The 13421-nt window shown below is 47.3% G+C and overlaps 1 protein-coding gene across 1 annotated transcript in view; it reads right to left on the bottom strand.

Moving 5' to 3' along the window:
* The window catches only part of LOC128122843 (histidine-rich glycoprotein-like), a 100340-nt gene extending 91589 nt beyond the window's left edge, over positions 1 to 8751 (bottom strand). The window contains exon 1 of the transcript XR_008222516.1: positions 8685 to 8751. The gene's annotated coding sequence lies outside the window, so the exon portion shown is untranslated. The remainder of the gene's footprint in view (positions 1 to 8684) is intronic.
* Between the last annotated feature and the right edge of the window lie 4670 nt (positions 8752 to 13421).

Below are 13421 nucleotides of genomic sequence, written 5' to 3'. Positions count from 1 at the left end.
GACAAAACTCTGTGGATTTCATGCTTTGAAATGGTGAGTTTTATTGCACCCAATTTGTACTTCAATAAACTCATTTTTTTTTTTTTTTTTTTTTTTTTTACAGATCTGCAGGATGCCACCAAGGCAGTGGCTGTGAGGAGATTTGGACCTTTAAATGTCTTTGTTGGAAAAGAAGGGTTTGAAATCCAACTCCTTGAGGTCGAAGCAGGCAAATTTAAATTAAAAAGCTAAGAGGAGGAATGCACGCACCAGGAAAAGGTAAAACAAAGAGTTATTTAACAAATCTCAAATCGCAAATATTTTTGAAGATGGATAAAGAAGTGATAAACCTCACCAAAGATTAAGAGAAAATAAGAGATTACCTGATGCGGGGAGATGCCAGGCAAGCATGAGAACCTGAGTTCAGATCCCCAGCACCCACATAAAAGCCTGAGGCAATGATGTGAAGCCACAACCCTAGTGTTGGGGGGCAAGAAGAGGTGACCCACTGAAGCTTGCTGGCCAGTCAGCCTCGACTGTTTGGACAGGGCCAGTGAGTGACCTTGTCTCAAAAATATAAGGAGAACCACTCCTAAGGGGTGACAGCCTAGGTTACTCTCTGGCCTCCAAGTACACATGCACACATGGGGTGGGGTATTTTTAAACATGGAAGGAAACAGACCAACATATACCAGTAATGAAATGTTTTGTGTACATTTGTGTGTGTGTGTGTGTGTGTGTGTGTGTGTGTGTGTGTGTGTGTGGTTTTTTTGAGACAGGGTCTCTCTCTACATAGTCCTGGCTGGCCTCGAACTCACTATGTAGACTAGGCTAGCCTTCAACACAAAGACCTGTCTGCCTCTGCCTCCCAAGTGCTGGGTTTAAAGGCATGCACCACCACACCTGGATTTCTATATCTTCAGAGCAAAAGGAAATTGGAAAACCAAATAAGAACAAATCCTCTTAACAAGAGCATTCAGAAACGCAAAATATTTGGCAGTGAATCTAGCAAAAGATTTACCGAGCTGCTCATTCCTTCAATAACACCTAACACAGCTGGGGAAAGAACTCAGAGAAGAGCGAAGTAAATGGAGCAGTGTACCATGTTCATGAACTGGACAAGGCTACAGTCAGAGATGCATTTCCTCTCTCTACTGGTCTGTACATCATAACCCCCATCAAAATACCAGCAGGATTTTCTGTTGAAAATAACCATATGAAGAAGCCAAATGTGTTGGTCTGTGCCTGTATTCTCGTGCTCAGGAGGCTGAGGCAGGAGGATTGTGAATTCAAAACCAACCTTCACCGACAAGCCAGTTTCAGTCCAGCCTAGGCTATGAAACTAGACCTTATCTCAAAAATTCAGAGCCCTTGCTGCTCTTGCAGAAGACCCAGGTTCAGCTCCCAGCACACACGGTGATTCACAACACCTGTAACTCTAGTTCCAGGAAACCCAGTTCCCTCTTCTGGCCTCTGAGGGTGCACATAAACTCACACAGGCAACACAGGCACATATTATACCTATTTTCTCTTTTAAAATTAAATCTTGAATAGGGGTCTTGACTTGGACAGAATTTGAAGCATCCATCATCACCTCAGTGTAATCTCTAGTGCCTCCCATGTTTCCTGTTTTAATCAAGTCACAGTTTAAACGAGGAGCAATCAACACAGCGGATTCATTTTCTCTGCACAAACTGAATTAAAATGAAGGAGCCCTCTACTAAGAGGACAGTGTCTTATTGGCTACACCAACAAGAAAGAATGCTTCACAGCCTAAAAGACCTTCGGAGCAGCCATCCAGCAAGCTTCGGGCAAAGCCCCCCTGCTCTGGTCAGTGAGAATAATAAATGGGATACAGCACATGATGGGTTTTTTTTATTTGTGTTTTGAAACTTTTATACATGTCTCCAATGTATCATGATCACATCCAACTCCTTCCAGCACCTCCAACACATCTCCCTCCCAACTTCATATCATATATATCATAAAACCCACTGAGTCCTACTAGTATTGATCATATATCTACGTGTGTAGGGTCAACCACAGAGTGTGAGGGACCTGCCAGTGGTCACATCCCCAGAGAAAAGAGACTCTCCCTCCCCTAGCATTCATCAACTGTCAAAAGTTCCTCAGTTAGGGGTGGGGTTTGGGGAGCCCCGCCCCCTTCCACGCTGTACCTTTTAGCTGGCTTGATCTTGTGAAGGTCTTGTGTAGGTAACCACAGCTGCCATGAGCTCCTGTGTACACCAGCCCCATTGTGTCTAGAAGATCGTCTTTCACAGTGTTCCTCCCATCCTCTTGCCCTTACATCATTTCTGTCTCCTCTTCCACAATGTTCCCTGAGCCTTGATGGTGGTAGGGTTAACACAGATGTCCCATTGAGGGTTGAGCACTCAATCTCATCTACCACTGAGCACTCACAGTGGGTTATGCTCCACATTTTGCACAGTTATGGGTCTCTGCAGTAACCACTACCGACTGCATAAACTCTAGATGAAAATTCAAAGGACACAGAAGACCAAAACAGTTTTGAAAAAGGAAGGCCATCAGAGGACTCAAATGACCTGATTTTAAAAACTAGCTGCAAAAACAGTATGTTACTGATACATGGATAGACAAATAAATTCATGAGACACAATGGGGAGTCCAGAAATAGACTCCTACATGTCTAGTTCACTGATTTTGTATGTGTGTGTGAGATGTATGTGTATTTACATAGGGAGGGTGTACATACATGTGTGTTCACCTGTGTATGAAGGCCAGACGCTGATGCCAGGTGTCTCTCTTGTTTTCCTCCATCACTCTTCACCTTATAGATCAGAGCAGGGTCTCTCAGCTGAACCCAGGGCTCACCAGTTCAGCTAGTCTAGCTTAGCCAGCTTGCTCCAGGGAGCCCTTCTCTTCCTTCCCTGTGCTGGGATTACAGGAGGGCCATCATGCCCACTCAGCATCTTATGTGGGTGCTGGAGGTCTGAACTCCTGTCCTCACACTTGTATTGAAAGCACTTTACCTGCTGAGACGTCTCCCCAGCCCTAATGGGTAGCAATGTCTTCTTAGATAGAACAGTTCATCTTGGAGGGAAGCTCCTTAAGATTAAGAACATTCTAAAGGACGTTCCTAAGACTCAAGAAGCAAACAACTCAGAAACTTCAGGAATTTCCTGAAACTGACCAGATGCACTAGATCCCTCCCTCTCCAGGCTTACCTAAGCAGTATGGCCTGAGAGGCATGCTTTGACCAGGCAAGCTGCCTGGAAGGGACAGCTTCCCTCCAACCTGGTGAGCTGCCTAGAAGTTATGCAGTGTGCTCCAGGTTCCCTGCTTCCGTGAGCTGTCTGTCACTCATGCTAGGATGGGTTTTGGTGATGTAGCTGTCTTTGATTCAATTCTATTATTGTAAGTAACCCCTCATCCATATTCCTGTAAGTAATCCCAATAAAAAAAAATTCGATACTGGCAGGATCCTTCTTCGGTCTGCCATTTGTCACCTGGCTGGGGAGAACAGGCATTTCCCCATATCTCCTCCAGGGAAAGTCAATTGCTTTTTATCAAGGCACCAAGGCAACTCAATGGAAAAATATTTCCAACAAATATCGCTAGAAAAATTGAATATCCATAGATATACCTTGACCCCCTACTCTACACCATACACAGGTTACTTTAAGAAAAATCACAGACCTAAGTATTAAAGGTTAAACTAAACTATAGGCTTCTCAAAACATAGGAAATAATATTTGTGTGAACTTGGAAAAGATCTTACAAAGAAGATTAAATCACCTTTTTTGTTGTTTTTTGAGACAGGGTCTTGTTACAATACCCCTAGTTGACCTGGTACTTGCTATGGAGCCCAAGCTGACCTTTAACTCTTAGCAATCCTCCTGCCTCAGCCTCTCCAATGTGTTCCAGGCATGCTCCATCCTACCTGGATATCTAGATAGATGTATTTGGATATCTATGGATACATGCATATATCCATTATTGATTGATGTCCAGAGGTTTTTTTAATTTTTGAAGATTTTATTTTTATTTTTGCATGTGTTTGTAAATGTATGCTACGTGCATGGAGTCATGAGCCCCCTGACTTGGGTGCTGGGAACTGAAATCAGGTTCTCTAGGAGAGTAGTAAGTACCTTAACTGCTGAACCATCTCTCCAGCCTGCTATCATTTTTTTGTTTTTAGTGATAAAATTAATTTCAATAAAATTGAAAAATCTCACTGAAAGACTCCATTAGGAAAATGAAAAGGGAAATGTAAGCTGAGAGAAAATATTTGTAATACATGTATCTACCAAAGACAGCTCACAAAAAAATGGAGGACAATACAATTGACAAAAGAATAACAAAACAAATAATAGATAAAGAGAGTGGAACATACACTCCAGGAAAGGAAACACACAAATCCTTATATAACCCAGTATAACACAGTGATGATAAAAGGCACAGGGCTGGGGAGATGGCTTGGTGGGTACAGCACTGGCCATGTGGGAGCCCCAGAACTCATCTCAAAGCTGGAAGTGACGGTGCACAGCCATAATCCCAGGGTTCCTACACTATGGGAGGTAGAGACAGGGGGATCCCTGGAAGCTCACAGGCCAGCGCCCCTGGCCTATGTGTCAATAGACAAGAGACCCTGTCTCAAAGGAGATGAGGAGTGAAGACCAGCAATGGGGGCTGTCCTCTGGTCTCCACACACACACCATGCCACACATGTGCCCACACCTGTGCCCAAACACGTGCACACAAAAGATTAAGGAGGGAAACAGAACAGGAAGATGGCTCCAGGCATAAAAGCACTTGCCACAGAAGTCTGATAATCTGAGTTCAGATCCCCAAAACTCACATCTAAGCCAGACACAGTAACGCAAATGTAACCCCAGTGAGCCAACTAGAAATGGGAGAATCTGCAGCAATAAGGAGCACTGTCTCAAACAAGGTGGAAAGTGGGGAGGTTATCCTCTCTCTCTCTCTCTCTCTCTCTCTCTCTCTCTCTCTCTCTCTCTCTCTCTCTCACACACACACACACACATTTTTAAAAGACACTAAAATGGAAAACAGGCCTAGATTTTCACATTCTGAGTCATCAGAGAAACACAAATAGAAACTTCAATGAGACACACACGTCTTACATTCAAGAATTTGCTTTGACTCTTTCCTGCCCTGACTCTTTGGTTTTTTGAGATGGGGGTCTCACCGTGTAACCCTGGCTGTCCTGGAACTCACTACGTAGACCAGGCTGGCCTTGACCTCATAGAGTGAGTACTGAGATTAAAGGCATGCACCACCATGCCCTGCTGGCTTTGAATCATTCCTGCAGCTCGGCCCCTTGGATACAGAATGGAGTCAAGAGGAAAAGGAAGATGAGGGTGCAAACAACGCCCCCTAGTGCTGGCTCACTTCCTGCCTCAGTCCACTCAGGACTGTGGGTAAGTGATCCACAGGCGCACCACAGCTTCCGGAGATTCTCACGAGCTCGTGTGTTCTCCCCACCTTTCCGCTTTTATTATTTTTTAAGATTATTTTATTTTTAATTATGCATATGTATATTGTGTAGAGGTATATGCACATGAGTAGTTCAGTGCCCTTGGTGGCCAGTAGAGGGCATTAGATCCCCTGGAACTGGAGTCAGAGGCAGTTGTGAGTCACCCAGTGTGGGTGCTGGGAACCAAACTCAGGACCTCTGCATGAGCACACAGGCTTTTAACCACTGAGATCTCTCTATAGCCCTCTTCTCTTTTATTACAAGACTATATTTTTAGTGGCTTTACAGCAAAACAAAAAAAGAGTTCTCCAACACCCTTCCTACCCACCTCGCAGTCTTCCTTATTATTTAAGCCTCGGCTGTGTGGTACATAAAATCCTGCAATGGATGGACTGACACCGAAGTCCCACCACCACTGACATCAAGGTTCCATCACCCCTGTGTCACACAAAGTACTTCCACTGTCCTTAAAATGTCCCAGTTTCCATCTATCCATCCCTCCCCCTGCTCCCCAGGGAGTCTCTGGCAACCACTGGCCAATCTTATCTCCACAGTTGTGTTTCTTTCTAGAATGCTCTATAGCTGAAATCATGCAAGGACTGTCTCCACCTTTTTGACCCAGTGCCCTTGCAATACAGATGTTACACAGAGGTGTCAGATGCAGAGCTTCAGAACACCTTCATTTTGAGGGCTCTGAGCATCTTGGAAGGTCTGATCTAGGCTCAGTCCTTGTTTGGAGTCCAAAACCTTCTTTCTGTTCTCATTTTTCCCTCCCCTCCCCCTCCCTGCTCATATTCCTCATCCCCTTTAAATTATACCGAGATTTCCTCCTATGAAAGCTAATTTAGGCGCCATAACTGAGACTATATTTAATGTAAATGGAAGAAGCAGAAGCAGAAGGATTTATGGTCATAATAACCTGCTTGTAATAACACGGAGCGGGTCACCTGCTTAAGAAACAGTGGATTAAAAGGAAGGAAATTTACCTCCCCAAAGAGCGAATGTCACCAGAAAACTGCAATAATGCCGTCTTGGATGTCCTTATTAAACCCCATAGATCTCCGTGTGCATTCTGGCTGGAGAGGGCCACTTCTTTTCTGGTTCATAAGAATGGCCACAAAGAGGTCTGAGGCTGAGGTGGAGGATGGGGTTAGTTCCCAAGAAAGGCCTGAAGTCAGTGCTTACCAGGTCCAGGGCTCATCTACACAGAGCCCAGCACAAGCTATGTGCCACGGGCATCACACTGAGTCCTGAATAGGAAGGGGTCCCGATCCATGCTGAAGAGGGAGAAGAGAAAAATAGGAAAGCTGGAACCATCAGCTCAATCATCAGTGACACGTCCCTTTGTGGACCCAGATAACAAGAAGTCTCCATCAATAGATCATACAGTGGCTGTGCAGAAAATGTCATGCCCAGACATGGACTTTGGCTACCTGGGTAGGCTCTATGTTTGAAAAGATCTTAGTTCAAAGCCCCACTTCTTCCTGGATGGCAAAATCCCCTGTCAGCACTGGGTGAGACTCCAAGTCATTCCATGTCTCCTGTCCTTAGGAAAGTGATCCAGGGACCAGAGCTACCATGGCCTAGAGGACAGATGCCAGGAAGATTCAGAGCCTGGAGGTCTCCTTGGAGACAACACCCTCTCCAGCCCACCCTGCCTCATCAAGGCCTCTTGCTCCATCATAGACACCATGCCACTCCACCTTCGTCTCTGCCTTCACCAAGAAGTGCTCAGGCCACTATCAACTTCAACTCTGTGCTGCGGTTCTATCCTTCACTTTCCCTTGCATCCAGTAAATTATCCAGCCATGCTAATCCTACAACCAACTGCTTGCACCCTCCTGCCTAATCTTAGGTTCTGAATCCCTCCAAGACACTTGCCGTATCTTCCTCCCTATTGCTACAACAAACACTTTGACCAAAAGCAACATAAGCCAGGAAACAGTTTATTCAGCTTACAAAGGCAGGTTACAGTCCATCATTTTGGGGAATTCAAGGAAGGAACTTAGCAGCTAAGCACATCACATCCACATTCAAGAGCAGAGAGAGACAAACACACCCGTGACAACTGCTTGTCTTCTCATGCCCTGCCAGCTTTCTCCTGTCTTATGCTACTTAGGACCCAACACCGAGGAATGGCATCACCCACACTGGATTGGATCTTCCCACATCGGTCAACAATCAAGACAATCCCCCAAGACGTACCCACAGACCAACCTGACCCAGGCGGTCCCTCTCTTCTGAGGTGATTCTAAGTGGTGGCAAGTTGACATTTAAAACTAACCAGCTGGGGCTGGGGATTTAGCTCAGTGGTAGAGCACTTGCCTAGCAAGCACAAGGCCCTCGGTTCGGTCCTCAGCTCTGGAGGGGGGGGGGGGGGGACCTAACCAGCACCAAACCACAGCTTACCAAATGTCTTAGTTAGGGTTTCTATTGCTATGAAGAGACACCATGACCACCGCAACCCTTACAAAGGAAAACACTTCATTGGGGTGGCTTACATTTTCGGAGGTTTAGTCCATTATCATCATGGTGCAACATGGTGGTGTGCAGGCAGACACAGTGCTAGAGAAGGAGCTGAGAGTCCAAAGTCTTGACTCTTAGCCAACAGGAAATGATCTGTCTCACTGGACATGGCTTGAGCATATAAGAGACCTCAAAGCCCACCTCACAGTGACACACTTCCTCCAACAAGACCACACCTCCTAATAGTGCCACTCCCTTTGGGCGTCATTTTCTTTCAAACCACCACACCAAGTTACACCGATTCTTGTTCTGACCACCTCCTCCATTAGACTGCGAGTCAGTGACTACTGACCCTCGTTTCTCACTGCCACCTACCAATGGCAGGAACTAGATGAGTATTTCTAGAACACAGTAGATAATAAATGCTTCTTCACCAAATGTATCACTTAGGTCTGTAGAAAAAGAAGGGAGGTTGCCTCACCTCATTGATTCCCAGCCCATGTGCTGCTCCCAGGTCTCCCTGGGAATCTCAGTCCAGACACGGAATACCCCAAACCGGTATCAATCTATACAGAACAAGGCCCATTCTGGAGCCAATGGGAAAGTTGCAGACAAGCCCAGCACTTGGTTGACAAGATGCTCTGTTACTCACACACTCTCAGAGGCCTCCAGGATCCCTGATGCTCTGGGGTACAGTGGGCAAGCAGGCCAGGCCAGTCCCACCTGCTCCCTCCCACAGTGGCAGGTTGACCTTCCCTACCTGCAGCCTTTCTTTCCATCCCAGAAACATCTGTGCTTGCAGGTTGCAATTAACATTTGCCTTGGAAGATCTCCATTTCATTAGAAGCCTCTTAATGAAGCATTGTTCCCACCCACACCCCAGCGCCCACACACACCTCACCTTGCCATGGAAACTGGTTTCTATTTGGATTTGGGGGCAGGGAAGGGTCCAGAGATACTTAGGAACTGAGCCAGACTCTCTGAGGCCAGGCTGGCTTCTTCTCACCCAAAAAGTCTCAGACCCACACTAGAGCCTCCATTCCTGGGGTACATTGGAGACTGAGTCTGAACTCAAAATGTTGGGGAGACCCATTGGGCTGGGGAGATGGCCCAGTCGATATAATGCTAGCCACACAAACATGAGGACCTGAATTTGATGCCCCATGACCCACATAAAAGCCAGGTCTGGGAGCTGAAAAGATGACTCAGCAGGTAAAGAGCACTGGCTGCTCTTCCAGAGGACCCAGGTTCAATTCCCAGCAACCACATGATGACTCATAACTATAATTCCAGTTTGCAGGCATCCAACGCCCTCTTCTGACCTCCACAGGCACCCGGCACATGTGTGGTACCATCCAGGAAGGAAGGCAAGCAGCAGAAATTGGGGGGCAGCAGATGGGGCCCCTGTTTGCCCAGTGTGGAGGTGGGATAGCCTGAGTCTCAGAAGAGTAGCAGGCATCCCCCAAAATCACATCTTTAATCTAAATTTGATGAGACCAGGCAGCCTCCCAGTTGAGAGGCAAGAAGAGGATACCATGGACTGTTGCAGGGTTCTCAGGCCCTAGGGTCACACACAGGCCCTGACCACCTCTGCGCTCTGGAGCCTATCCTCCCTTCTCAGGTGGTGTCTCCATTTTTCCATGCCACCAGGAAAGCCCAGATGCTGGACACATATTCTTCAGTAACTAGGATGGAGTGTTCATTACGATGCTTTCCTGGTCACAGCCCAGGGAGAGCCTCCTGGGATCTCTAAGGAAGGTGATAGAAAGGACTGGTTAGCCTGGACAAAGAGATTTCCCAGGACACTGGTCTTAAAATGCTAATACTGTGACAGTAGCAAACACACCAGAATGGCAGGTGGACTTGTTAGTTTTTATGGTTCACTTGACGCAACCTTGAGTCACCTGGGAAGAGGAAACATCAATTGAAGAGTCAGACTGGCCTGTAGTCGTGTCTGCAATGAATTCTCTTGATTGAGGATGGATGTGGGGGGATCCAGCCCACTGTGGGCGGTACCATTCCTAGTCAGTTGGTCCTGAGCTGTATAAAAAGGCTAGCTGCGTGAGCCGTGGACTAAGACCTGGAAGTGTAAGGTGAAATAAACCCTTTTTCTCCTCTAAGTTGCTTTTGTTCAGAGTGTTTTATCACAGCAATAGAATGAAATTGGAATGGCTGGTCACCCTATCTCTAAGAAAGCTTAAGGGGCCTTGTGAAGCTGGAGAGAGAGAGAGCTCAGTCAATGAAGTACTTGCCATGTTAGGAACCAAGACTGATCCCTAGTACCTACATAAAAAGCCAGTGTGGGGCACATCCTTGTAATCCTAGCACTTGGGAGGCAGAAACAGGCAGATATCTGGGTTCACTAGCCAAGCAGCCTCACCTATTTGGTGAGCTCCAAGCCAGTGAGAGGCCCTGTCTCAAAACAACAAGATAGACAGCTCCTGAGGAATGACACTCAAGGTCGACCTCCACAAGCACGTACACAGGTACACGGACATCCTGCTGCTCAGACGTAAACCCCAGAAGCAAAGCATCAAACACCTCCTCTCACTCCCTCCACTCCATGTCACTGCCCTGCACATTATACATGATGTGCACTCCTCCCTCGGACCCCTCCACTCCACCCTGCACGGCCACTACCATGAGCACCTAATCCAAGTGAAAGAAGGGCCAACAGGTTGGGAGGACTGGGCCCAGATGCCAATGCAGAAGGAACACACTGGATGTAATGGGTTGAATTCTGACACACACACACACACCCTCCAAAAAAGATACCATGTTGAAATCCCAACCTCCAGTCCTATGAATGTGGCCTTAATTGGGTCTCACAGGGTCTTCGCAGATGCAGTGAAGTCATAATGAGGTCACTAGGTCACTAATGTGATGTGACCACTGTCCTTATATAAGGAGAGAAATCTGGACACAGACATACAAATGGGGAGAAGACAGTACGTAATGATAAAAGCAGAGATGGGAGTGGCCAATCTGTAAGTTAAGGCCAATGGTTGTTGGAAAGACCAGTTGACAAAAATGTCAGAACGGGGCTGGAGAGATGGCTCAGTGTTTAAGAGCACTGACTGATCTTCCAGAGGTCCTGAGTTCAATTCCCAGCAACCACATGGTGGCTCATAACCATTTGCAATGAGATCTGGTGCCCTCTTCTGGCCTGCAAGGACATATGCATGCAGAACACTGTATACATAACAAATAAATCTTCTTTTAAAAAATGGCAGAACAGTAGGGCATAGCCCTGCCCTCCCTACTAACTGAGACTTTGGTGCCCTGACCTGTGAGATCATCCATTTCTGCAGTTTTAAGTCACCTAGATTTGGTTGTTATCTACAAAGTAACTCACCAGGCAAAGAAGTGGGCTGGAACTAAAGCCATACCAGGCAAAAGCCAAAAGCGGGAGAGAGTGAGGACAATCACAGGGTCTGGAGCCAGGAACGTGACACAATGCTCCAGTGCACAAGCCACACAGACAGGGCTTCAGCATGGCCCTGGCTCTTCCAGGCCAGAGTGTGACCTTGCTCTATAGCAATGGTTCTCAACCTGTGGGTCACGACCCGTTTGACAAATGGCAAATTTCCATTTCTAAAAATATTTAGATTCATGACAAATTCATAATAATAGCAAAATTATAGTTATGAAGTAGCAATGGGAATAATTTTATGGTGGGGGGGTCACCACAACATGAGGAACTGTATTAAAGGGTCGCAGCGTTAGGAAGGTTGAGGACATCTGCTCTACAGCACTACCTCATCCAAGTTCATAGTGGCCAGGTTGTAGGCCACTCTCTGATGCCACTGAGTCTCAGGTCACCAATGCCCCCTCTCTGCCTCCTTCTATGCAAAACAGAAGTAATAGGTCAGGTCACACTGTGGACTTTTCAGCCCCTGCCACCCTTCCCCCATTGTTCCCTGGGAGTATCCTAACTAGGACTGGGACATGGCCCGGGGCATCAAAACCTTGGATCCTCCTTACATATATAGTGTCTTTGGGGACCTCTGAAATGTATGTCTCTCAGCCTGGGTACTCCCCAGATGAAAGGCTGAGATGAGAACACCTGTTGAAGCCTTCTGTTACCTGGATCTAGATCCAGAGCTAGGCAGGTGACCCCAGAGAGTGGGAATCAAAGAACAGGAAAGAGAGATGCTCCTGGAAGACAGTTCATGCACAGCGTGCCGTCGAGGCCACCACTGTGAGCAACAAGGACTCTTCTACAGAACCACCTAGGAATAGGACAAAGCACACCCAGGACTACGCCCTGGCAGGATGAGGAGCAAGGGAACTCACTCATCACCCCGGCGATGCTTTACCCCTACACATCTCAGCTGCACAGCCTCAGAACTGAACAAGTGCCTTCCAGGCTCCCACTGGCATCCTCCAGACCCCTGGGGGCAGAAACAGAGCTGCATGCCTTGCCCAAGGCAAGACGATGAGACCAGTGTGAACACAGGGAACACCTATATAGAATCTTGTCCCAGCTGGGCTGACTGTAGCTCCGGTACCAGCCAGGCTCCATCCTTCTGCAGATCTCCAAGAAATGGCTTTTTCCCAGGTGGGATGTATGTCTTCTCTTTTCAGATGTAAGTTTGAGGCGGCGGCAGTGGGGGGTGGGGGGGTTAAGGGGGTAGGGGTAGCATTTAAGGTGAGAGCCTTTTTATGTTCTGTTTTCCCATATGAGAAACCCAGGAAACCCACCAGTGGCCAGGTTCTGAGCAAGAGAACATTTGAGATGTGTTCTTCTTCAGAGATAGCCTAGGGCAGGAAAGCCACAGCAATGATGGTTTTAAGGATTGAAGTAGCCAGGCTTCCCACTCACCTCCACTTACAGATCCTTCTGAGGCCAGAGCTGACACAGGCTGTCCCCGCTGCAGGGACAACCTAGGCTGCAAACCTGCTTGGAAAATCTGCTGTTGGGGGCTGGACAGTTTGAACCATATCTTCCCACTGGAACAATATTGTACACCGCCCTGCTGGCCCCAGCACAGGAAACAAAACCCCACTGAGTAGGGGCTTCCAAAACCAGGACTGTGCATAGGGAAACTCCGTAGCGAGGTCCACACGGAAGGCACATTAGCACTGCAGCCTGGGGAGTCAGAGGGGCCGGGTCCTCGGGTGGGTCCTGTAAAGTTTGCGTCAGAAACATGGTCACCAGTCTAACCGTGTTGAGAGTGGGAAGCGTAAGAGAGATGGGTTCGTGAGCACTCTACCTTCAGGAGTGGGTTAATGCTGGTACCATGGGACCAGGTTAGCTACCCCAGATGGGTTCCTGATAAATGATCAACTCAGTCCCTCCTTCCTTCCTTCCCCAGTTCTCTGTACATCCCCATGGGTTCATACCAGCATCATCTTATCCTTAGCTGGCAAATGGGGACAGCAGGAAGTTCTTGGAGGCAGAGAGAATTCAGAGATTAAGACTCATCTCCAGGTGCTGAGGGGGCACTGGAGAAAGGTGACATTGTCCTCTTTCTGTCCATAGCGCAGAGAGAAC

Source organism: Peromyscus californicus, unplaced genomic scaffold, assembly GCF_007827085.1.
Source record: "Peromyscus californicus insignis strain IS unplaced genomic scaffold, ASM782708v3 Scaffold_3__1_contigs__length_106647218, whole genome shotgun sequence".
Classification (NCBI taxonomy): domain Eukaryota; kingdom Metazoa; phylum Chordata; class Mammalia; order Rodentia; family Cricetidae; genus Peromyscus; species Peromyscus californicus.
Note: the sequence above shows the minus strand (reverse complement) of the source record. Positions and strands in the feature narration are given on the sequence as shown.